Source organism: Delphinapterus leucas, chromosome 13 (assembly GCF_059928025.1).
Source record: "Delphinapterus leucas isolate spDelLeu-1000000601 "Yukka" chromosome 13, BTC_Dleu_Yukka2, whole genome shotgun sequence".
Classification (NCBI taxonomy): Eukaryota; Metazoa; Chordata; class Mammalia; order Artiodactyla; family Monodontidae; genus Delphinapterus; species Delphinapterus leucas.
In genome coordinates, this window is record NC_143141.1 from 70,835,167 (window position 1) to 70,862,166 (window position 27,000).

A 27,000-nucleotide genomic window follows, 5' to 3' on the forward strand; every position below is an offset into this window, starting at 1 on the left:
TGTTGACTCAGGAATGGTAAAGCCATGTAGCAACAAGGCTAATCTTATAGCTGTAGTGTATCTAAGGTCATCGAGTTAGCCTGGCCCTGCAGCCGCAGTGAAAAGAAGTGCTTCATTTCATGATTGTAGAAGATGATTGGCCATTATTACGAGCAAAGAACTCATATCGAATTCTCTGTGAGGTTAAACAAATCTTCAGATAAGACACTTGACATGTAAAAGGAAGCTTAAGTGGGTCAAGAAGAAGAGCTGTTGGCTGACACTGAAGGATTCAGGAAGGTCAGATACACGTGTGAAGTGGGGGCCCATCATCTGCAAGACTGATGAAAATTCTAAAAGGCCAGATATTTGCTTTGTACAAATAGACAATTATCTGTAAGAATGATGGTTGAGGACTTAAACTGAGAAGAAAGAACAGATTCATTTTGAGAGAATGCTGAAGGAGGAAGGTTTCTGTAATGATCGTGCTGTGCATTTGATTAATGATCAGAAATAGTCAGGACTTGTCATTCGTCTGGATCTCTCAAGGGAAGCTGGACACAGTAAAGGATTTTTGAGGAAAACAGTATCTGGTCAAGTAGTTCCTTCTATCTCTGACTCACCTCTCTAGTCTACTTATAGTCACAATTCTTGATCTGGAAGCCCTTATCAAAAAAATATGGATAATATTCATCTCACAGGTTGTTGTAAAAATGTGTATGAAATATGTATGTGTATGAAAGGGCATGGCTACTTGAAAAATCCTCAACTAGCATTATTGCTGTGCTTTATGGAGACAGCAATAAAGGGGGTGAGAAGGCAGTGTGGTATTTTGGTGAGAGCTATGGCTTTGATATCAGGCAGCGTGGATTCTAATCCCTGACCTGTCACCTATAGATAAATCACTTAACACCTGGAGTCTCATATTCCCCATCTGTAAAATGGGGATAACAAATCTCACTTGCACAGGTGTGTGACTTAAAGCCAAAATGAATAACATATGGGAAGACTTTGCAACTGCTAAAGCACTGTATAAGTGTGAGGAATTATAAGTATTATTATCACTTGGGTCCCCAGTTTATGGGATTGAAAGTCAGCTACTCCAATGACAGATGAGTGGGAATACATGAATGATTACCCTCAAAGTATACTTTTTCTCTTTGCCATCTATCACCAATAAATACTTGATTTACATTTGAAATTTGGCAACCCTGAAAGCCATTAATCCAAATAAATACTCAGCGCTCTGCAAAGCAAAATGTTTCCCAGCCAGAGCCTCCGCCTGCTCTGTGACGCTTGCCTTGCACATGTGCAGACAGACTCATTTGCTGCTGGTGCTGTCTATACTGACTCACCCCTCAGTCAGTCAGCAGCCTGGCATAGGTTGCCACTGTGCATGCAGCAGCTTGCAGGATCTGCAGGCAACTACAGAGGAAGGACAAACATTGTCCTTACGAGCTGACAAGCTAAGAGCTCCTGTCATGAATGACTACTGTTTCTGACTGTCCAGCCTTCATTTACCCTCTTCTGGTAAGAAAACATCAATTTTCCTTTTGTTAACCATCCTTCCCCTACTCTTGCCAGTGTTATTTTTGGGAGAGACTGACCTTAACCCCCTGCTCTAGAAGTGGGGATACAACCCAGGCCTTCTAAACAGAGAGAGCCTTGATGATTGGTTCTGGGAAGGGCAAGTCAGTTTGACCCATTAAATGTCAGGTCCAGAGGTCTTGCTCAAATATTGAGAAAAAAGTCTTTCTGAGCCTCAAGAGTACTATAGACAGCTTCCTGGTACTATTTCTGAGCACCTGGATCTAGCTGGACCTGAAGCTTACATTGGACTTTGAAGCTTACATTGGACTTTGAAGCTTATTACCCCAACCAATGAATTCCTTTTGCTTGCTTGTTCATTTGTTTGGTCTAGTCAAAGCTGTGCATAGCTTTGTGCATAGTTATAGCAGTGTTCATTCCTTCAGTCTACACACTACTTATTGGGTGCTTCCTTGTGTCAGGCCCTGTGCAGGGAATTTTGATGACAAAGACATGGGCTCTCCCTTCATGGAGTTTGCAAACTAGTAGGAGAGACACAGAATATTAAAATAGAATATAGTAATTATAATGAGTGATATATGTATGAGGCATTAAAGAGCATAAAGTGGAAGTCCTTAACTCATCTAAGAGTATGTCAGGTGTGGAGGATCTGGAAGGGTCTTCTACCTTGAGGAAATAAACCCTGAGAGGTTACTTACTGGATGAGTAGGAATTATCCAGGAAGTGATGGGGAGGAAAGGAAATATATGCTTGTTTTACCTCTGAGATATAGAGAATGGTGTGTGTGTGTGTGTGTGTGTGTGTGTGTGTGTGTGTGTGTGTGTGTGTGTGTGTGTGTGTGTAGGTATGTATGTATGTGTGTGTGTGTGTGTTTGTTGAGGGTTGGGGACTAGAGATGAATTACAAGCAGGTTCAGGATTCTAGAATGAAAATGAAAAATCTCATTGGAAAGTGATAGGATACTGGAAGGAGTCTGGATGGTGGGAGGAGTCCTTTTAGCTATGGACTTCTCTTGGGTTTTTGACTTCATCCTGTAGGTCATCCATGAAATGTATAAAGCAGGAGAATGTTTTGAAAGATATACGAGCAGCTACATAGAGAATGGGTTTGAGAAAGACACACTTGGAGGGAAGGAAACCAGTTAAGAGGCTCTTGATGAGAAGCCTAAGTTTGAAGAGACAAATATAGATTAGAGAAATATTTTGCAGGTAAAATTTGTAGTGTTAGTGCCTGGTTGTGGGGGAAAAAGATAAAAGAGTCTAAATTTTTTTGGCTTGTGTGACTAGTGAAGGTAGATGACCAACTAAAATGATGAGGTTTTTTTTGGGCATGGTAAATTTAAGGTACATGAGGGATGACTGGAAAGATAGACCCATCCATCAGGCAGTTGGATATATAAATTTGTGGCTTGATAGAGAGGTCTGGGTTGGAGAGAGACATTTAGCAGTCATCAACATGTAGTTAAAATGATATTATCTAAGGAGAAAAGTGGGGTATAAAGAGTAGAGCATTTGGGAAGAACCCTGAGTACACCAATACTGAAGCATTGCGCTGGAGTAAAAAGAGCCCTGAAAGGAGGCCCTGAAAGAATCGTTAGAAAGACAGGAGAAGAACCAGGAGTGTGTGGTCTCCTAGAAATCAAGGAATAGAGCTTCATGATGGAGAGCGTAATAATCTGTACCACATGCAGCAGAGTATAGGAAAAAAAAGGTTATTCCAAACTACCTATGGTATTTGAGTCAGGAAGTCATCTAGTGATTATAGAGTTGGTTCAGTAGAGGAAGGATGGGAGTGGGAACCAGAGTGGAGTAAGTTGAAGGTGACAATAACTATGACCACTCTTTGAGAAGTTTACCTAAAAAGAGAGGGAAAAGATGGTATAGTAAATGGAAATGGACCCAGTATCAGGGAAGGTTTCCTCTTAAGGACTGGAGCAATATGAGCATATTTCCAGGATAACAGGAAAGAGAGAGATACCAGAAAGGGGGAAGTGGGACATATAAAATGAGAAGGTTTGGGGATATAGCAAGACTTTAGAGCCGGGAGTGGGTGTGGTCAAGGGCACCGGGGATAGTTTGGCCTTGGAAAGGAGGACATGTTATGATAATGGGAGGAAATTTTTTAGGATGGGTATGGGTTTTAATAATTGGATTGGGGAAATCTTTGGGAAGAATACACGTTATGGCTCAGTTTCATAGAAGTAGGAAATGGCGGGGGGAAGGTTGGAAAGTTGAGGACATAATACCAGATAGCTGTTTTTCCTCATGTGGCCAGTTGTTTCTAGTTGGCCAGGAATAGACCATGACAAAAAAGATAAGTAGCTGAATGGCACATGGCCCAAAGGCCTTGTCTTTTTCTTTTCTTAAGATATAATTTACTTGCCATAAAATGTACCTTTTAAAAGTGGTTTTTAGTATCAGTACATTCACAGTTGTACACCTATCACCACTGTCTAATTCCAGAACACTTTAATGACCCCCAAAATAAACCCAGCTAGAAGTCACTACCTATTCCCCCCATCCCCCAATCTCTGGGCAACTGTTAATCTATTCTCTGTTTCTATAGATTTGCCTGTTGTGGATATTTCATATAAATGGAATCATACAATATGTGGTCCTCTTTGTTACCTACTTCTTTCACTTAGCATAATGTATTCAAGTCTCATCCATGTTGTAGCATGCATCAGTACTGTATTCCTTTTTATTGCTGAATAATCATCCATTGACAGATACTCCACATTTTGTTTATCCATTCATCAGTGATGAATATCTGATTCGTTTCATTTTGGGGGTATTATGAATAATACTCTTAGGAATATTCCTATACAAGTTTTTGTGTGGACATGTATCTAGGAATGGAATTGCTTTGTCACCTGATGTTTATGTTTAACTTTTTGAGGAAATGTCAAACTGTTTTCCAAAGTAGCCGTACCATTTTATTTTCTTACCAGCAGTATAGAGTTCCAATTTTTCCATACCTTCACCAACACTTGCTATTACTACTTTTTCAAATAATTATCTTAGTGGATGTGAAGTGGTATCTCGTGGTTTTTATTTGAATTTCCCTGATGGCTAATGATGCTGAGCATCTTTTCATGTGCTTATTGGCATATATATATCTTCTTTGTAGAAATATCTACGCAAATTCTTTTCACCTTTTAAAATTAGGTAATTTGTCTTTATACTGTTGAACTGTAAAAGTTCTTTATGTATTCTGAATACTAGATCTTTAGTAGATACGATTTGTAAATATTTTCTACAATTCTGTGGATTGTTGTCTTTTCACTTTATTGACAGTAGAGTATCATTAGAAGCACAGATGTTTTAAACTTTGATGTAGTCCAATTTCTCTATTTTTTTATTTGATTGTTTGTGCTTTTGGTGTCATATCTAAGAAACTATTGCCTAATCCAAGGTCATGAAGATTTACACATATGTTTTCTTCTAAGAGCTTTATAATTTTGACTATTACATTTAGATTTTTAATTCATCTTAAGTTAATTTTTGTATATGGTATGGGATAGAGGTGCAAATTCATTTGTTTGCATGTTGATATCTAATTGTCCCAGCACATCTGTTGAAAAAGACTATTCTTTCTCCCTTTTAAATTGTCTTGGCCCCCTTGTCAAAAATGAATTAACTATAAATGGTTTATTTCTGGATTCTCAATTCTATTCCATTAATCTATATTATCTGTTTCTGTTCTTTTGACAGTACTACAGTATCTTTTTTTTAAATTTATTTATTTTTGGCTGCGTTGGGTCTTCGTTGCTGTGCATGGGCTTTCTCTAGTTGCGGCGAGTTGGGGCTACTCTTCGTGTGGTGCACGTGCTTCTCATTGCAGTGGCTTTCTCTTGTTGTGGAGCACAGGCTCTAGGCGCGCGGGCTTCAGTAGTTGTGGCATGCGGGCTCAGTAGTTGTGGCTCACGGGCTATAGAGCACAGGCTCAGTAGTTGTGGCGCATGGGCTTAGTTGCTCCGTGGCATGTGGGATCTTCCCGGACCAGGGATTGAACCTGTGTCCCCTGCATTGGTAGGTGGATTCTTAACCACTGCACCACCAAGGGAGTCCCCAGTACTACAATATCTTGATTGCTGTAGCTTTGTATTAAGTTTTGAAATTGAGAAGTGGGTCATTATTTTGGGTTCCCTACATATCTATATTAATTTTAGGATCAGATTTTCAGTTTCTGCAAAAAAGCCAGCTAGGATTTTGATAGGGATTGTGTTAAATTTGTAGATCAATTTGGGAAGTACTGCCATCTTAAAAGTAGTCTTCCAATCCATGAACGCAGGTGGAAATTAGGTTACTGACTTGAGATTCCTTCTTTTTTAATAAAGATTTTAAAGCTATAAATTTTATATTTGAAGTTTTGGTCTAATAAGCACAATATCTGGGTTTTTCAAGAAACTGGGAAACTGAGCTTAGAAAGTCTTTATTTGCTCAAGGTCACATAGCTAATAAACAATATAGCAAGGTTGTAATTTGGAGACTGAATGACTCAAAGTATGTTTTATTTGTTCTCTATTGCTTTTTTTTTTTTTTTTTTTTTTTTACGCTTAGTCTTCAAAGAGTGACTTTATGTCAGGTGCCAGGGATGTAAAGGATGCTAAGATAAATAAGCCCTGGACTTTGGTCTCAAGGAGCTAACACATTAGTTGAGGGAAAGAAATATGCAAATAAATGAGATAGAGTAGTACAGGTGCAGATCTAGATGCCTCTACTGGGATAGTTGTGGTGCAGAGGTGAGGGTGAGGGGTGCTGCCTATGAAACAGGAAAACTTACTCTATTTTAAGTGCTATCAATAGGATCTGAGTTTTACCAGGTAAATAGGATGCCAGAGGGGCCGAGTGACCATTGTGTCTGTGTGTTTTTGATGTAAATACTCCCTTCTCCTGTCTGTGAGGGTCATAGCTTCTTCCTTCATTTTGGTTTGGGAAGAGGGAAGAGCATCTTGGGCTCAATTTCCTGTCTGTTTCAGGGGCTTGACACAGAGCACCACGGAGTTTCATTGCTGGAAGGAAGGGCTGGTGCATTTAGACAAAAAAAAGAAAGACTTTCAGAAATATGAAGGGACTAAGGTGGCAAAAGGACCTGTTGGATCTGTCTTCTGTGTGGTATTGTGGGCAGGTCACAATGAAAAAGGTCACAATGAAAAAGGCAGACAAGATTCAGAACGCATGTGGGCCATTTGGTCAATCTTGGTTTTCCCACTTTGGGCAAGAGATACTTTACTCTCTTCTTTATAAATAAATAAGAGAGGAATTGCAATGATAAATAGCAATTGACTCCTGGCTGTTGTATAGGAAAGACAGTAGGTTGAGGTGGAGTCTGTGGTGATGGGAGAGCAGGCGACCCAACTGAAGTCAGCAGGAATATTGGCTCAGGCAGTGTGTTGACATCTGGAAATGTGGGCCTAGTTTTCCCAGGTCTACTGATTTTTCAAGAGAATTTGGAAAGTTAGATTTTTAATAAAATCACTCAATTTTTAAGTGTAGGCAATTTTTTTAAAGACTAGGTAGGCTATTAATCTTCAGGCCAAACATGATACATCTGCAAGCCACTAGTTTACAGCCTTCACCAAATCAGTTTGCAGCCAGGACCCAGCATTTTTGGCTTTGGGGACCAGCTTTTAAAGCATATAGGAACCTGGGATAACTTTATCCCTTGGGGAACATAATAGCACCTGTGCTGGAGTGGGAATCATTCCTCCTATCTGGGGTCAGACTGACATGTCCTTACTTGCTGTTCCTGGCTCCTTTGGTGAGCCATGCTTCGTGCTTCTGGTTTCCCCAGAGGTCCTTCCTTACTTGCTCAGACACCTGAAGCAGTTATCTCTAGAATGATTGGGGAACACCAAAGAATGCAACTTTCTGGGAATCCCACCAGGACTATGCTGTTCAATATGGTAGCCACTACGTAGGTGTATATGACTGTTCAGCAATTGAAATGTGGCTAGTCCAAATTGAAAGGTGCTGTAATACATGTAAGATTTCAAAGCCCTTGCTGTGAAAAATAGTGTTAAATATCTCAATTTTTATATTGCTTAAATGTTGAAATGATATTTTGGATATATTGGCTTAAATAAGATGTATTATTAAAATAATTTACCTGTTTTTACATTTTAAAAGTGTAGCTACTAGAAAATTTAAAATTGCATATTTAGGTGACATATTTCTACTGAACAGCACTGCACTGGGTCCCTCCCATTCCCAGGGTAAATTGGGAAAAGATGATTGCTCATTCTATTCTCATTATCATGGGGACATCTACTCTGAAGCGCATGGGAGATGATGGGACTGTTGTGGGGGAAATAGCCGGGACTAGAAATGTCACATCACTTCTGACAGTTATGCCTTTAAGACGGGCAAATATATGCCTGTAGAGTGGCCACTGAACCATGAAAGGAAATGCAGTCTCAGGGGATGCCTGCAGGCTGACTGCCTCTCACAGATCCATTGTTACTTCCTTTTATTTTGACCTCTGACCCTGGGTTCTACTTCTCATTACTCTCTCAGGATCTGGCACATATTTGGACTTGAGGGAGTTGCCAGGGCCATTTTGAATAATAGCCTTTTTTTCTGCAATCAACATAGAACTGAGCCAAACGCTGAGTGTGGATGAGTAGGTTCAGGGATGAGAGGGTCCTTCTATCACCTCATAGCCAGAGTACCACCACTGGAGTCCCTTTTCCTGGCTGGTGTTGGAGGCTGGATAGTGGCCCCCAAGCACTCTGACTCTGGATGAGAGATTTATTCCCTTAGACCCCTGACAGAAGTTAGGAGTCTGTGTGGTAGACTCCACCCTGCTCCGTACCCCACGGGCCAAGGGGTATTGGGAGGATACCAAGAGAGGCAAGGAAAACCTAGAGCTGAAGTGTGTTCTGTCATCTGGGAGTGCGTGCTCTACAGGAGTGCTGAACCCTGAGTGTGCCAGCAGGAATTTTAACCAGCAGAAGAATCAAAACAGTAGGGATGAGGGTGCAAGTGTTGGATTAAAAGCATTAGAAATCACTTTTAAAAACACTGTGCTGCGTACTACCACCAGCATTATCATAGAAAGGTCCTTTTCTCCTTCCTTCTTTTTGCTCTCTTCCTCCTTTCCCTCCTGTTTCCTTCCCTCCCTCCCTTCCTCTCTTTTCCTCTTTTTGTGCAGGGGCATGAACCTGCCAACATATCTTTGCAATCTATCAGAGCCCTGATTTATACCACTCAGAAGTTTGCATGGCTGTCACCTCATTAAGGTATTTATGTCCTGGCAGAGCCTGAACTTGAATCTACCTTGAAGGTGTAATTGTGTGTTGCTAATGTAATGGCTGAAGTTGCCCATGCAAAGAGCAACATGGAAAAGGTCACAGGAGGAATGCAAGGTCACAGAGCCACCTGAAGCGTGCTCAGGATTGATTTGCTCATTTACTCCAATTCAGAGAGAAGTCTCATGGCAGCAGGTAGGACTTGCAGGGGGGAAGGATTGCAGCATGGGCTTGTGCAGATGGGAATGGTGAGGAGTTTATTGTGCTTTCCAACTGCTGAAAGCCTCACTGAGAATCTGAGCACACATAGAGCAATAGCCCCAACCCAGATGCCTGTAAATATGGATGAATTGATGGGAGAGATGGTCGCCTCTCCCCTAAAGATGGCTTGCTATTTCCTCAGCATTAGCAGATTTATCTGCAAAACAATATAGAAGTTTTTTTTTTTTTTCCTTCAGAATAGATACAAAATCCAGGCTTGCTCTCCAGTATTTGATCTACTTCCCAGGTTCCTTGGGGAGGTGGTGTGGCATGAGAGATGTGGCTAGATCCACCACTGTGATGCTTTTCTTCTCCTCTCACCCAGGGGAGAGTGGCTGACTATACCACAGGGGCCCTCTGCTCCCTTAGATTATATCACATTTATGACTTCAGTGAATATTTATTAAGCATCTGAAATGAGGTGTACCAGGTACTGGAGGTACTGCAGGGAACAAGGTAAGCATGAAGCCTGCCCTGGTGCTCAACCACTAGCTGAGGATGCAAGCAGTTGCAGTGTGGTAAGTGCTATCATGAGGGACAGAACAGGGTGCCAGGCCTGCACAGAGAAGGGACATCACACCCAGAGCATGTAGCACAGGGAAACCTTCCCAGAGGCAGAAGACCCTGCGAATCCTATATTCATGGATTCATGAAAGGGACTTCAGAATTCATCTTGTCCAATTCTTGCAACAGTGAAGAAATTGAGTACCCCCCCACCCAGAGAAGTAAAGTAAAACCCCAAGTTTACAACAGCTGGTAAGTGGAAGACCAGCTGAACTCAGGCCTCTTTTCTTCACTCTATTATTCTGTTCCATTAAAGTCATGTGATTCTTTATCTATAATGTTGGGTGTTAAACCAACTGAATTTTAAGACATCAGATGAAAGAATTGATAGGGACCACAGTATTGCTATTAATCACATAACCGATATTAGAGAATATGACTGTCCTTAGGTGGAGGTTGAACTCCAGGACTAGGCTGAGCTGTGCACCCTGTCCTAGAGGTACTGGAGCTGAGACAGTGCATGCACCTGTGGATGGCTTACTTTGAAGAGAAAGAGGAGATCTCGAAAAGGGCTAGGCTACCTTCCCCAGATTGTCTTCCAAATGCAGCATTTAGATGGGCCACTCAGTACCTCCCAGGGCACAGTGAGTGACAGGACAGGAGGAACCAGGAGTGCTATGTTAAGGGAAGAAGGAAGAAACACCAGAAGAAGGGAAGAAATACTCTCCCAAAACTCACGTTCCATACTCATTCATTTGTCTGTCAAACTATTTTTGAGCACCTTCTCTTTCTCTGTGATAGGTGGCAAGGATTTAATGATATCTTGGCTACTGGAGAAGTCATTATTTAGTAATAAATAGTATTTTCCTTGAAGTTTAACATTAGGAGAGGAGGGGTTATTAAACATAAATTCTAAGCAACTCAGTCAGTAGTTCACGCAGTGCCTTTTTTCCGTCCTTTGAGTTTCGTGAAGAAATCCACATGGGGCACCACTTGCTATTATAAGGCCCTTATCTCAGCTTTGCACAATCCAAGTCACTGTGAGGTGGGAACTGAGTTCTGTCCTTCTGTGGTAAGTATGGAACAATTGTTTCCCTCTTCCCTGTGGCTGCCAGCTGGTCCCATTATGCTGTCACGCCATCACTCCCTCTGTCCCTTCCTGCTACCCCTCCCCTTCCAGTATAAAGCATCTCTTTTCCTTCTCCCCCACCCCGCACCCCGTAAAGAAGGACCACCAGCCTTTGACTCACCTCTCTTCCAAAATTTTAGTGACTTGTCTCTTTCTTGGACTATGTTTAACTGATGTCACAGACCCCTCGTTTTGGAGGGGTCTCAGTATAAGTGGGCGTTGACCTTAATATAAGTGAGTTTTCTGTGGTCTTACTTTTGGCTCCCCCGAAAAGGAAACCCTGAGAGAAAAATATGGATTCAAGTTATTTATTTGGGGGGGCAGCATCAGGAAGTACCAGTAAGGGAGTGAGAAAGCAGTAGAGAGAAGGGAACCAAGCCAGCCAAGTGTGGGGTAATGAGTAAGTCACTGCTGTGGAACCTGGGGCTCTGTTCCCAGGCCCTGTGTGCAGCGTGCCTCAGAGTTGTTCCTGAAGGCTGAGGAAGTCAGCATATTTATCCATCAGCTCTCAGGCCTCTCTAGGTAAAGGTTGCTCCTGTGGCACCAACTCCCAGAGCAGCCTGGAGGCCAGAAAATGCTTTGAAGCAGAGAGACAATGCAGAAAGCCATCCACGTGGAAAAAACTGTGTGGTGACCTCTGGAGTAAGCTGGGGGTGTGGGCAAGGCACTGACCACCTAAGCCATGTCTTTGCTAATCTCTCTCTCTCTTTTTTAAAAATAGATCTTTATTGGAGTATAATTGCTTCACAATACTTTGTTAGTTTCTGTTGCGCAACAAAGCGAATCAGCCATATGCATACACATGTCCCCATATCCCGTCTTTGCTAATCTCTTAATCCACTGTTTCTTTCATTTAAAAATATTTACTATACTTGTCGCACTTTTCAATTTTATATTAATTTGTAAGTTCATACGTCTAATATCTGTCTTATTTGCTACCGTATACCCAGTACTTAGCTCAGTGCATGGAACCTGGGAGATCCTCAATAGTTATGTGTTAATTGAATAATTAAATGAATGAATGACTCCATGCCTTTGCATCAGCTTTCTGTTCTTGAGGCGTGTCTGGGACTACCTCTAGGGCTTTAGTTACAAGGGGTAGGGGAGGAGGGAGGTTGAAAGCTATACCTGAATATAGGTAGTTTTCTTCCTGAGAACTTCTATAGGAGTGGGACATGGCTCTCATTAAAAAGTGTGCACTCCTGACTCTCGTAGCTTAAATCTGTAGGGAAACTCTAAGATCCCTTCAATAGCTTACTCATTTGACAAATATCAAGCACCCACTGTGGGTAATACACTGTTTACAGGTATAAGATATACAAGCAAGGTACAAGATACAAGTCTTGTTCTCACAGACCTTACAGTCGAGTTAGGGGTAATAACATAACCCATGTAAATTACAAAACACCTTACAATCAAGAGTTGGATTGCACATCTCAGACTACGTATTAAGTATTTGTAGGGTTCAGAATCATCAGGGGGATTCAGTATAGCAAAGGGGAATGGAGCAAGCTCTGGACTTGTGGTGAAGAGACTTCGGTTTGGGTTCCTTCTCTATCACTAGACTCTAAGACTTTTTTTTTTTTTTGTGGTACGTAGGCCTCTCACTGTTGTGGCCTCTCCCATTGCGGAGCACAGGCTCCAGACGCGCAGGCTCAGCGACCATGGCTCACGGGCCCAGCCGCTCTGCGGCATGTGGGATCTTCCCGGACCAGGGCACGAACCCGTGTCCCCTGCATCGGCAGGCGGACTCTCAACCACTGCACCACCAGGGAAGCCCTTTTTTTTTTTTTTGCGCTCTAAGACTTTTGAGGGCGCAGACTAGAGTTGATCCTGAGAGAAGAACTACTCACAATATTTAGAGCCCACAGGAGCTACTTCATTCTTTGCCCCAAGGCTGAGCAGTATGAATTACATTAACGGTGCTGATGCCCTCTGGTTTCTGGTTGGTTTTGACCAATGGAGAACCCAGTTGGTGTGAGGAGAGTGAGGCCAGGATATTGGCATTCCATGGCTCCCTCCCTGTGGTCACCTTGGCCCAGCTACTGACTCTTTCCTATTCTTTCCTTCAGGGGTCCATTTACCTGAGCCTCTCTCATTCCCTTGGGTTTCTGCTAGCTCTGGATTCCCACACTAACCTTTAGGTTCCCTGTGTCTTTCCTACATCTTGGTAAATAAACCCTCTTTGAGTTATCCAATTTCAACATGCCATCTCTTTTCTACTGGGACCTGTTACAAAAACTCAGACCCTGCCCGTAAGAAACTAACAGTCTAGTAGGAGAGAGAGTTCCAGACAAGACCATTCTTTTTTGTTGTCGTTGTTATTTATTTATTTTAAAATTTATTTATTTATTTGTTTATTTTTGGCTATGTTGGGTCTTCGTTGCTGTGGGCAGGCTTTCTCTAGTTGTGGCGAGCAGGGGCTACTCTTCGTTGCGGTGTACAGGCTTCTCATTGTGGTGGCTTCTCTTGTTGAGGAGAACAGGCTCTAGGCACGCGGGCTTCAGTAGTTGCAGCACGCGTGCAAAGTACTTGTGGCTTGCGCGCTCTAGGGCACAGGCTCAGTAGTTGTGGCACATGGGCTTAGTTGCTCTGTGGCATGTGGGATCTTCCTAGACCAGGGTTTGGACCCGTGTCCCCTGCATTGGCAGGAGGATTCTTAATCACTGCACCACTACGGAAGTCCAAGACCATTCTTAATCAAAGAAAAACTGAAGACAGCATGCTGATGAGCTGACAAAGGTGTGATGATTCAGATTATAGGTAGCTAGAGGGCCTTTTCAAACTTACTTTGGAATATACAGGTGATGAAAACTGTTACAGAAGAGATTATTAACTATAATTACACTAATTTAATTGTGGCAGCATGATTTACTGAAATAGTAATTGGGGCTTTGTTTTTGTTGTTGTTTTTAACATCATTATTAGAGTATAATTACTTTATAATGGTGTGTTAGTTTCTGCTTTATAACAAAGTGAATTAGACATACATATACGTACATCCCCATATCTCCTCCCTCTTGTGTCTCCCTCCCACCCTCCCTATCCCACCCCTCTAGGTGGTCACAAAGCACCAAGCTGATCTCCCTGTGCTATGCGGCTGCTTCCCACTAGCTATCTGTTTTACATTTGGGAGTGTATATATGTCCATGCCACTCTCTCACTTCATCCCAGCTTGCCTTTCCCCCTCCCAGTGTCCTCAAGTCCATTCTCTATGTCTGCGTCTTTATTCCTGTCCTGCCCCTAGGTTCGTCAGAACCATTTTCTTTTCTTTAGATTCCATATATATGTGTTAGCATACAGTATTTGTTTTTCTTTTTCTGACTTACTTCACTCTGTATGACAAACTCTAGGTCCATCCACCTCACTATGAATAACTCAATTTCGTTTCTTTTTATGGCTAATATTCCATTGTATACATGTGCCACATCTTCTTCACCATTCATCTGTTGATGGACACTTAGGTTGCATCCATGTCCTGGCTACTGTAAATAGAGCTGCAATGAATATTGTGGTACATGGCTCTCTTTGAATTATGGTTTCCTCAGTGTATATGCCCAGTAGTGGGATTGCTGGGTTGTATGGTAGTTCTATTTTTAGTTTTTTAAGGAATCTCCATACTGTTCTCCATAGTGGCTGTATCAATTTACTTTCCCACCACCAGTGCAAGAGGGTTCCCTTTTTCCCACACCCTCTCCAGCATTTATTGTTTGTAGATTTTTTGATGATGGCCATTCTGACTGGTGTGAGGTGATACCTCATTGTAGTTTTGATTTGCATTTCTCTAATGATTAGTGATGTTGAGCATCCTTTCATGTGTTTGTTGGAAATCTGTATATTTTCTTCGGAGAAATGTCTGTTTAGGTCTTTTGCCCATTTTTGGATTGGGTTGTTTGTTTGTTTAATATTGGGCTGCATGAGCTGCTTGTAAATTTTGGAGATTAGTCCTTTGTCAGCTGTTTCATTTGCTAATATTTTCTCCCATTCTGGTTGTCTTTTCATGTTGTTTATGGTTTCCTTTGCTGTGTAAAAGGTTTTAAGTTTCATTGGGTCCCATTTATTTATTTTTGTTTATATTTCCATTACTCTAGGAGGTGGGTCAAAAAGGATCTTGCTGTGATTTATGTCATAGAGTGTTCTGCCTATGTTTTCCTCTAAGAGTTTTATAGTTTCTGGCCTTATACTTAGGTGTTTAATCCATTTTGAGATTATTTTTGTGTATGGTGTAAGGGAGTGTTCTAATTTCATTATTTTACATGTAGCTGTCCAGTTTTCCCAGCACCACTTATTGAAGAGGCTGTCATTTCTCCATTGTGTATTCTTGCCTCCTTTATCAAAAATGAGGTGACCATATGTGTGTGGGTTTATCTCTAGGCTTTCTATCCTGTTCCATTGGTCTATATTTCTGTGTTTGTGCCAGTACCATGCTGTCTTGATTACTCTAGCTTTTTAGTATAGTCTGAAGTCTGGGAGCCTGATTCTTCCAGCTTCGTTTTTCTTTCTCAAGATTGCTTTGGCTATTTGGGGTCTTTTGTGTTTCTATACGAATTGTAAGATTTTGTGTTCTGATACTGTGAAGAATGCCATTGGTAATTTGATAGGGATTGCACTGAATCTGTAGATTGCTTTGGGTAGTATAGTCATTTTCACAATATTGATTCTTCCAATCCAAGAACATGGTATATTTCTCCATCTGTTTATGTCATCTTTGATTTCTTTCATCAGTGTTTTATAGTTTTCTTAGTACAAGTGTTTCGTCTCCTTAGGCAGGTTTATTCCTAGGTATTTTATTCTTTTTGTTGCGGTGGTAAATGGGAGTGTTTCCTCAATTTCTCTATCAGATTTTTCATCATTAGTGTAGAGAAATGCAAGAGATTTCTGTGCATTAATTTTTTTTTTACATCTTTATTGGAGTGTAAATGTTTTACAATGGTGTGCTAGTTTCTGCTTTATAACAAGGTGAATCAGTTATACATATACATATGTTCCCATATCTCTTCCCTCTTGCATCTCCCTCTCTCCCACCCTCTCTATCCCACCCCTCTAGGTGGTCACAAAGCACCGAGCTGATCTCCCTGTGCTATGCGGCTGCTTCCCACTAGCTATCTATTTTACGTTTGGTAGTGTATATATATGTCCATGCCACTCTCTCACTTTGTCACAGCTTACCCTTCCCCCTCCCCATATCCTCAAGTCCACTCTCTAGTAGGTCTCTGTCCTTATTCCTGTCTTAACCCTATGTTCTTCATGATATTTCTTTTTCTTAGATTCCATGTATATGTGTTAGCATATGGTATTTGTCTTTCTCTTTCTGATTTACTTCACTCTGTATGACAGACTCTAGGTCCATCGACCTCACTCCAAATAACTCATTTTCATTTCTTTTTCTGGCTGAGTAATATTCCATTGTATATATGTGCCACATCTTCTTTATCCATTCATCTGTCGATGGACACTTAGGTTGCTTCCATTCCCTGGCTATTGTAAATAGAGCTGAAATGAACATTGTGGTACGTGACTCTTATAGAATTATGGTTTTCTCAGGGTATATGCCCAGTAGTGGGATTGCTGGGTCATATGGTAGTTCTATTTGTAGTTTTTTAAGGAACCTCCATACTGTACTTCATAGTGGCAGTATCAATTTACATTCCCACCAACAGTGTATGAGGGTTCCCTTTTCTCCACACCCTCTCCAGCATTTATTGTTTGTAGATTTTTTCATGATGGCCATTCTGACTGGTGTGAGATGATATCTCGTTGTAGTTTGGATTTGCATTTCTCTAGTGATAAATGGTGTTGAGCATTCTTTCATGTGTTGTTGGCAATCTGTATATCTTCTTTGGAGAAATGTCTATTTAGGTCTTCTGCCCAGTTTTGGATTGGGTTGTTTGCTTTTTTGTTATTGAGCTGCATGAGCTGCTTGTAAATTTTGCAGATTAATCCTTTGTCAGTTGCTTCATTTGCAAATATTTTCTCCCATTCTGAGGGTTGTCTTTTGTTCTTGTTTATGGTTTCCTTTGCTGTGCAGAAACTTTGAAGTTTCATTAGGTCCCATATGTTTATTTTTGTTTTAATTTCCGTTTCTCTAGGAGGTGGGTCAAAAAGGATCTTGCTGTGATTTATGTCGTAGAGTGTTCTTCCTATGTTTCCTCTAAGAGTTTGATAGTTTCTGGCCTTATATTTAGGTCTTTAATCCATTTTGAGTTTTTTTTTGTGTATGGTGTTAGGGAGTATTCTACTTTCATTATTTTACATGTAGCTGTCCAGTTTTCGCAGCACCACTTATTGAAGAGGCTGTCTTTTCTCCATTGTATGTTCTTGTCTCCTTTATCAAAGATATGGTGACCAAATTTGCATGGGTTTATCTCTGGGCTTTCTATCCTGTTCCATTGATCTATATTTCTGTTTCTGTGCCAGTGCCATACTGTCTTGATTACTGTAGCTTTGTAGTATAGTCTGAAGTCAGGGATACTGATTCCTCCAGCTCTGTTTTTCTTTCTCAAGATTGCTTTGGCTATTTGGAGTCTTTTGTGTTTCCATACAAATTGTGAAATTTTTTGTTCTAGATCTGTGAAAAATGCCAGTGGTAGTTTGATAGGGATTACATTGAATCTTTAGATTGCTTTGGGTAGTAGAGTCATTTTCACAATGTTGATTCTTCCAATCCAATTACATGGTATATCTCTCCATCTATTTGTATCATCTTTAATTTCTTTCATCAGTGTCTTATAAATTTCTGCATACAGGTCTTTTGTCTCCTTAGGTATCTTTATTCCTAGATATTTTATTCTTTTTGTTGCAGTGGTAAATGGGAGTGTTTTCTTAACTTCACTTTCAGATTTAACATCATTAGTGTATAGGAATGCCAGAGATTTCTGTGCATTAATTTTGTATCCTGCTACTTTACCAAATTCATTGATTAGCTCTCGTAGTTTTCTGGTAGCATCTTTAGGATTCTCTTTGTATAGTATCATGTCATCTGCAAACAGTGACAGCTTTACTTCTTCTTTTCCGATTTGGATTCCTTTTATTTCTTTTTCTTCTCTGATTGCTGTTGCTATAACTTCCAAAACTGTGTTGAATAATGGTGGCGAGAGTGGACATCCTTGTCTTGTTCCTGATCTTAGAGAAAATGGTTTCTGTTTTTCACTATTGAGAACGATGTTGGCTGGGATTTTGTCATATATGGCGTTTATTATGTTGAGGTAGTTTCCCTCTATGCCTACTTTCTGGAGGGTTTTTATCATAAATGGGTGTTGAATTTTGTCAAAAGCTTTTTCTGCACCTATTGAGATGATCAAACGGTTTTTATTCTTCAGTTTGTTAATATGGTGTATCACATTGATTGATCTCTGCATATTGAAGAATCCTTGCATTCCTGGGATAAACCCCACTTGATCATGGTGTATGATCCTTTTAATGTGCTTTTGGATTCTGTTTGCTAGTACTTTGTTGGGGATTTTTGCATCTATGTTCATCAGTGATATTGGCCTGTAGTTTTCTTTCTCTGTGATATCTTTGTCTGGTTTTGGTATCAGGGTGATGGTGGCCTCGTAGAATGAGTTTTGGAGTGTTCCTCCCTCTGCTATATTTTGGAAGAGTTTGAGAAGCATAGGTGTTAACTCTTTAAATGTTTGATAGAATTCTCCTGTGAAGCCATCTGGTCCGGGGCCTTTGTTTGTTTGAAGAATTTGAATCACAGTTAGTTTCAATTTCAGTGCTTGTGATTGGTCTCTTCATATTTTCTATTTCTTCCTGGTTCAGTCTCAGAATGTTGTGCTTTTCTAAGAATTTTTCCATTTCTTCCAGGTTGTCCATTTTATTGGCATATAGTTGCTTGTAGTAATCTCTCATGATCCTTTGTATTTCTGCAGTGTCAGTTGTTACTTCTCCTTTTTCATTTCTAATTCTGTTGATTTGAGTCTTCTACCATTTTTTTCTTGATGAGTGTGGCTAATGGTTTATCAATTTTGTTTATCTTCTCAAAGAACCACCTTTTAGTTTTATTGATCTTTGCTATTGTTTCCTTCATTTCATTTTCATTTATTTTTCATCTGATCTTCATGATTTCTTTCCTTCTGCTAACTTTGGGGGGTTTTTTTGTTCTTCTTTCTCTAACTGCTTTAGGTTAAGGTTAGGGTGTTTATTTGAGATGTTTCTTGTTTCTTGAGGTAGGATTGTATTTCTAAAAACTTTCCCCTTAAAACTGCTTTTGCTGCATCCCATAGGTTTTGGGTCATCGTGTTTTCATTGTCATATGTTTCTAGGTATTTTTTGATTTCTTCTTTGAATTCTTCAGTGATCTCTTGGTTAATTAGTAGTGTATTGTTTAGCCTCCATGTGTTTGTATTTTTTACAGATCTTTTTCCTCTAATTCATATCTAGTCTCATAGCACTGTGGTCAGAAAAGATACTTGATAAGATTTCAACTTTCATAAATTTATCAAGGCTTGATTTGTGACCCAATATATGATCTATCCTGGAGAATGTTCCATGAGCACTTGAATTAAGGTATCCTGTTGTTTTTGAATGGAATGTCTTATAAATATCAATTAAGTTCATCTTGTTTAATGTATCATTTGAAATTGTGTTTCCTTATTTATTTTCATGTTGGATGATCTCTCCATTGATAAAGTGGGGTGTTAAAATCCCCTACTATGATTGTGTTACTGTCAATTTCCCCTTTTATGGCTGTTAGCATTTGCCTTATGTATTGAGGTGCTCCTATGTTGGGTGCAGAAATATTTACAATTGTTTTGTCTTCTTGGATTGATTGCTTGATCATTATGTAGCATCCTCTTTGTCTCTTATAATAGTCTTTATTTTAAGGTCTGTTTTGTCTGATATGAGAATTGCTACTCCAGCTTTCTTTTGATTTCCATTTGCATGGAATATCTTTTTCCATACCTTCACTTTCAGTCTTTATGTGTCCCTAGCTCTGAAGTGGGTCTCTTGTAGACAGCATATATATGTGTCCTGTTTTTGTATCCATTCAGCCAGTCTATGTCTTTTGGTTGGAGCATTTAATCCATTTACATTTAAGGTAGTTATCGATATGTACGATCCTATTACCATTTTCTTAATCTTTTGGGTTTGTTATTGTAGGTGTTTTCCTTCTTTTGTGTTTCCTGCCTAGAGAAGTTCTTTACCATTTGTTGTAAAGCTGGTTTGGTGGTGCTGAATTCTCTTAGCTTTTGCTTGTTTGTAAAGGTTTTAATTTCTCCATCAGGTCTGAATGAGATCCTTGCTGGGTAGAGTAATCTTGGTTTTAGGTTTTTCCCTTTCATCACTTTAAATATATTGTGCCACTCCCTTCTGGCTTGCAGAGTTTCTGGTGAAAGATCAGCTGTTAACCTTATGGGGATTCCCTGGGATGTTTTCTGTTTTTTTTTTCCTTGTGGCTTTTAATATTTTTTCTTTATTTTTAATATTTGATAGTTTAATTGATATGTGTCTTGGCGTGTTTCTCCTTAGATTTATCCTGTATGGGGTTCTCTGTGCTTTCTGGACTTTATTGACTGTTTCCTTTCCCATATTAGGGAAGTTTTCAACTATAATGGCTTCAAATATTTTCTCAGTCCCTTTCTTTTTCTCTTCTTCTACTGGTTTCCCTATAATTCGAATGTTGGTGTGATTAATGTTGTCCCATAGGTCTCTGAGACTGTCCTCAATTCTTCATTCTTTTTTCTTTATTCTGCTCTGCAGTAGTTATTTCCACTATTTTATCTTCCAGGTCACTTATTCATTTGTCTCCCTCCGTTATTCTACTGTTGATTCCTTGTAGAGAATTTGTAATTTCATTTATTGTGTTTTTCATCATTATTTGTTTGCTCTTTAGTTCTTCTAGGTCCTTGTTAAAAGTTTCTTGTATTTTCTCCATTCTATTTCCAAGATTTTGGATCATCTTTACCATCATTACTCTGAATTCTTTTTTCAGGTAGACTGCCTATTTCCTCTTCATTTGTTTGGTTTGGTGGGTTTTTATCTTGCTGCTTCTTCTGCTGTGTGTTTCTCTGTCTTCTCATTTTGCTTAACTTACTGTGTTTGGGGTCTCCTTTTTGAAGGCTGCAGGTTCGTAGTTCCCCTTGTTTTTGGTGTCTTCCCCTAGTGGCTAAGGTTGGTTCAGTGGGTTGTGTAGGCTTCCTGGTGGAGGGGACTGGTGCCTGTGTTCTGGTGGATGATACTGGATCTTGTCTTTTTGTTGGGCAGGACTGCATCTGGTGGTGTGTTTTGGGTTGTCTGTGACTTTATTATGATTTTAGGCAGCCTCTCTGCTAATGGGTGGTATTTTGTTCTTGTCTTGCTAGTTGTTTGGCATAGAGTGTCCAGCACTGTAGCTTCCTGGTCCTTGAGTGGAGCTGGGTCTTAGCGTTGAGATGGAGATCTCTGGGAGAGCTTTCGCCTTTTTGAAATTACTTGTAGCCAGGAGGTCTCTGGTGGGCCAAAGTCCTGAATTTGGTTCTCCCTCCTCAGATGCACAGGCCTGACACCCGGCTGGAGCATGAAGACCCTGTTAGCCACACAGCTCAGAAGAAAAGTAAGGAAAAAAGAAAGAAAGAAAGAAAAATAAAATAAAGTTATTAAGATAAAAAATTATTAAAAATAAAAAATTAGAAAAGAAAAAAAAGAAAGAAAGGAGCAACCAAACCAAAATACAAATCCATGAATGATAAGAAGTGCTAAAAACTATGCTAAATAAAACAAAGCAAAACAAAACAAAACACCCATAAAAACAGACAGAAAGAACCCTAGGACAAATGGTAAAAGCAAAGCTATACAGACAGACTCACACAAAGAAGCATATACATACCCACTCACAAAAAGAGAAAAAGGAAAAAAATAATTTATGTAGATATAAAAAGGAAGATAGCAACCAAATCAATAAACAAATATACCAATGATAGTAAACTCTAAATAGTGAACTAAGATAAACGTAAAACCAGAAACAAGTTGGATGTAGAAAGGAAACCCGAAGCCTACAGTTGCAACCAAAGTCCACTGCCTCAATTTTGGGATGTTTCATTGTCTATTCAGGTATTCCACAGATGCAGGGTACATCAAGTTGATTGTGGAGATTTAATCCGCTGTTCCTGAGGCTGCTGGGAGAGATTTCCCTTTCTCTTCTTTGTTCGCACAACTCCTGGTGTTTAGCTTTGGATTTGGCCCTGCCTCTGTGTGTAGGTCGCCTGAGGGCGTCTGATCTTTGTGCAGACAGCACAGGGTTGAAGGAGCAGCTGATTAAGTGAGCTCTGGCTCACTCAGGCGGGAGGGATGGAGGGGTACGGAATGCAGGGCAAGCCTGTGGTGGCAGAGGATGGTGTGACTTTGCAACAGCTTGAGGTGTGACATGTGTTCTCCTGGTGAAGGTGTCCCTGGATCATGGGTCCCTGGCAGTGGCGTGCTGCACAGGTGCCTGGGAGGGGAAGTGTGGATAGTGACCTGTGCTTGCACACAGGCTTCTTGGTGGCTGCAGCAGCAGCCTTAGCTTTTCATGCCTGTCTCTGGTGTCTGCGGTGATAGTCAAGGCTCACGCCCATCTCTGAAGCTCGTTTAGGTGGTGCTCTGAATCTCTTCTCCTCGCACACCCCGAAAAAATGGTCTCTTCCCTCTTAGGCAGTTCCAGACTTTTTCCTGGACTCCCTCCTGGCTAGCTGTGGTGCACTAGCCGCCTTCAGGCTGTGTTCATGCAGCCAACCCCAGTCCTCTCCCTGGGATCTTACCTCTGAAGCTCGAGCCTCAGCTCCCAGCCCCCGCCCACCCCGGTGGATGAGCAGACAAACCTTTCAGGCTGGTTAGTGCTGGTCAGCGCCGATCCTCTGTGCGGGAGTCTCTCCACTTTGCCCTCTGCACCCCTGTTGCTGCGCTCTCCTCTGTGGCTCTAAAGCTTCCCCCCTCACCGCCCACTCCCCCATCTCCACCAGTGAAGGGGCTTCCTAGTGTGTGGAAACTTTTCCTCCTTCACAGCTCCCTCTCAGAGGTGCAGGTCCCATCCCTATTGTTTTGTCTGTGTTTTTTCTTTTTTCTTTTGCCATACCCAGGTACATGGGGAGTTTCTTGCCTTTTGGGAAGTCTGAGGTCTTCTGCCAGTAAGTGTTGTTTAGGAGTTTTTCCACATGTAGATGTATTTCTGATGTGTTTGTGGGAGGAAGGTAATCTCCATGTCTTACTCCTCCCCCATCTTGAAGCAAGGCTGGGGCTTTGTTTTTAAAGCTATACAGTGTGCATTTTCTGTACCCCACCGAGGCCTCCCTCATCCCAGGAGCTTCCTCCTTCCCCCAGGAGACAGTGATTCTCCTGGCTTTTGTTTTGCCAAAGCCTGTGCTTCAGAAGGGAATGTGCTGAGCTTCAAGAGAAGGGAAGAAGGTGGAGGCAAGTGCGTGACATCCAAGAGCCTCAAGATTTTGAAACTGTCAGAGGAGAAAGAGGATTTTAGAACATCCCTGAAGAGCAGGAGAGAAAGAAAAGTTCTTAGGTTCATGGTAGTAGGCACCAGTGTGTGGCCCTGGAAGGTACTGCAGGGAGGAGGGAGGACCTCAGAAGAATGACTCCTTGGGGCACCAAAATAGGCTGAACCTGGTACTCTGGACGCTCAGCCTTGGCCATGAGCCCAGGAAAGAGGAGATGCTCACCTTTGTGAGATTTCATGGGCTTGGACAATGATCATATTAGCGATAGACCATGGACCATAGAGCCATTTCTGAATGATGCACACACACTAGGCCAGGTCCCTGGGAACTTTGCCAACTCTGGGTGAGGAAACTATGCCACAATAGTGACTATAGTTGAATTTCCTACCAACCCAATGAGATGGGGTCTCAGAAAAGAGTCAATTTTATTTCAGGAGATAAAAGTAATGTAAAATTTCTTATGTCCCATTTTATGGAATAAATTCATACCTGCTACACATGGGTACCTCATCTAGGACTACTGAGAATCCCAGTATAGCACATATCTGTACCACAGATGGATTGATGACTGCCATAGCACTGGGACTGATGAGTTTTGAGGAAGTGGCTGTTTCTCTATTGGAAAAGTGGTGGGCAGAGATGAGTGTGAACTCTTAGAAGTCACTGCTGATTTGGAGAACACCATGCACTAGTGATGAAACTGAGTTTGAAAGAGTACTATAGAATGCTTTAAACTTTGGGTTGATACCGGGTGGCTTATACAATGTTTGGAAGGAAGATAATACAAGTGTAGCTTTGTTAGATTACACTGACAGTATTAATTTCTCTGAAATTCCCAAGAGGATACAGAGACATTTGAGACTCACAGAAGGAGAAATTTAAGGCCCTATCTCTGCTTTTATTTTTTAAAAACAAACAAAATTTAATCTCTTTCTAGGATAGAAAGGTATCAGAGACTGATATCACCGGAGTCCCCAGTAAAAAAACTATTTCCCAAGGATTATGACAGGTAGAGAACAGATGTCCAGGGATGATTTTACTGGCAGTCTTTCCAGCCAGGGCACTCGTGGTCTTAGAAGATAGACTGCCAGAGAGAGGAAGAGGCCTGCACCTTATTTGAGGCCGCTAACAAGAGGTGGGCTGAGTATGCATATGACAGCTACCCCATGCTATGCTCTTTAATGGAAGAGGTTATAGCCTCAGGCTCCAAGTTCCATCATCTGGGTCCAGAGAACTCCAAATGAGTATGGGATCACCACCCCCAGGTTTGGCCCAGAGCCTAGGACAGGATGATGATTTAAAAGATATAGAATGCATGGTTGGACATTCTATTGGAAAGACTTACTTATTCATGTAATAAAAATATTTATTGAGCACCTATATCCTGTTAAATGCTCATCTAGATTTTGGGGCTATAACAGTGCAAAAGAGGCAAAAATGTTCCTGCCCTCATGAAGTGTGGCAAATCGTATTTTCCAAAAATGACTCAATATTGTCAAGATAGCAGTTCTCCCCAACTTGATCTGTAGATTCAATGCAATCCCAATCAAAATCCCAACAAGTTATTTTATGGATATTGACAAACCGATTCTCAAGTTTATATGGAAAGGCAGAAGACTCAGAATAGACAACACAATACTGAAGAAGAAGAACAAAGTCGGAGAACTGGTTCTACGACTTTATCTGTTAGTAATCAAGACAGCGTGGTATTCATGAAAAAATAGACAAAGAGCTCAATCGAAAAAATCGAGAGCCCAGATGTAGACCCACAAAAGTACAGTTAACTGATCTTTGACAAAAGAGCAAAGGCAATTCAATGGAGAAAGAGTTGTCTTTTCAACAAATGGTGCTGGAACAACTAAACATTCACATACAAAAAATTGAATGTAGACACTGACCTTATACCTTACACATAAGTTTATTAGAAATGGATCATAGACATGCAACTCAACAACAACAAAACAACACAATCAAAAAATGGACAGAAGAATTAAATAGACATTTCTCCAAAGAAGACATACAGATGGCCAACAGGCACATGAAAAGATGCTCAACATCATTAATTATTAGAGAGATGCAAATCAAAACCAAATGAGGTACCACCTCACACTGGTCAGAATGGCCATCATCAAAAAGTCTACAAATAACAAATGCTGGAGAGGGTGTGAAGAAAAGGGAACCCTCCTACACTGTTGGTGGGAATGTAAGTTGGTGCAACCACTATGGAAAACAGTATGGAAGTTCCTCAAAAAACTAAAAATAGAGTTACCATATGATCTAGCAATCCCACTCCTGGGCATATATCTGGACAAAACTGTAATTCAAAAAGATACATGCACCCCTATGTTCATAGCAGCACTGTTCACAACAACCAAGACATGGAGACAACCTAAATGTCCATTGACAGATGAATGGATAAATAAGATGTGGTACATACATACAATGGAATACTACTCAGCTATAAAAAGAATGAAATAATGCCATTTGCAGCAACATAGATGGAACTAGAGATTATCATACTAAATGAAGTAAGTCAGAAAGAGAAAGACAAATATCATATGATATCACTTATATGTGGAATCTAAAATATGACACAAATGAACTTTTATGAAACAGAAACAGACTCACAGACATAGAGAACAGACTTGTGGAAGGGGGAGAGGGGTTGGGAAAGGAATGGACTGGGAGTTTGGGGTTAGTTATGCAAACTATTACATATAGAATGGATAAACAACAAGGTCCTACTGTGTAGCACAGGGGACTATATTCAATATCCTGAGATAACCCATAATGGAAAAGAATATAATAATTAAAAAAGAATGTATATGTATTTATAACTGAGTCACTTTGCTGTATACCAGAAATTAACACAACATTGTAAATCAACTATATTTCAATAAAAATTTTTTTTAATCGATCATAGGCCTAAATATAAAATGCAAAAACATAAAACTTCTAGAAGATAACATAGGACACATCTAGATGGCCTTAGGTTTGGTGATAAGTTTTTAATACAATACCAAAAGTATAATCCATGAAATAAAAAATTGATAAACTGAAGTTTACTAAAATTTAAAACTCCTTCTCTGTGGAAGACACTGTTAGCAGAATAGAAAGTAAAATAAAGATTGAAAAAATATCTGCACACATATCTAATAGCAACTTGAATGCAAAGTAAACAAAGAAGTCTTTAAACTCAACAGTAAGAAAACAGATAACTGGGTAAAAGGTCTGAACAGACACCTCACTAAAGAAGATATACATATGGCAAATATGTGAAAAGATGCTCAATGTCAGATGTCACCAGGGGATTAAAAATTAAAACAATAATGTGGTATCACTACACACCTGTTAGAATGGATGAAATCCAAAAAACTGACAGCACTGAATGCTAATGAGGATGTGGAACAGTAGGAACTCTCATTTATTGCTGATGAAAAGATAAAATGGTATAGCCACTTTGGAAGACAGTTCGGCAGTTTCTTACAAAGCTAAACATAGTCTTACCGTGTGGCTCAGCAATTGCACTCCTAGATATTGACCCAAATGAGTTGAAATCTTATGTTCACATGAAAACCTACAAGTGAATATTTATAGCAGCTTTATTCATAATTACTCCAAACTGGAAGCAACCAAGATGTCCTTCAAAAGGTGAATGGATAAACAAATTGTACATTCGTACAGCAAAATATTATTTGGTGATAAAAAGAAATGAGCTATCAGGCAGACCACAAAAAGACATGGAGGAAACTTAAATGCATTTTGCTTAGTGACGGAATCAATACGCATGAAATAGCTACATGCTGTATGATTCCTACAATATGACATTCTGGAAAAGTCACCATGTTGTAAGGCAGTCCCAGCTACATGGAGACGTTATATGATGGTGTTCCAGACAGTACTCCCAGCTAATGTCCCAG

General features: G+C 40.4%; 1 protein-coding gene across 1 annotated transcript in view; it reads left to right on the plus strand.

Moving 5' to 3' along the window:
* The first annotated feature begins 1,341 nt into the window (after positions 1-1,341).
* Positions 1,342-27,000, plus strand: part of LOC149747784 (ALK tyrosine kinase receptor-like) — a 493,479-nt gene continuing 467,820 nt past the window's right edge. The window contains exon 1 of the mRNA XM_089922432.1: positions 1,342-1,509. The gene's annotated coding sequence lies outside the window, so the exon portion shown is untranslated. The remainder of the gene's footprint in view (positions 1,510-27,000) is intronic.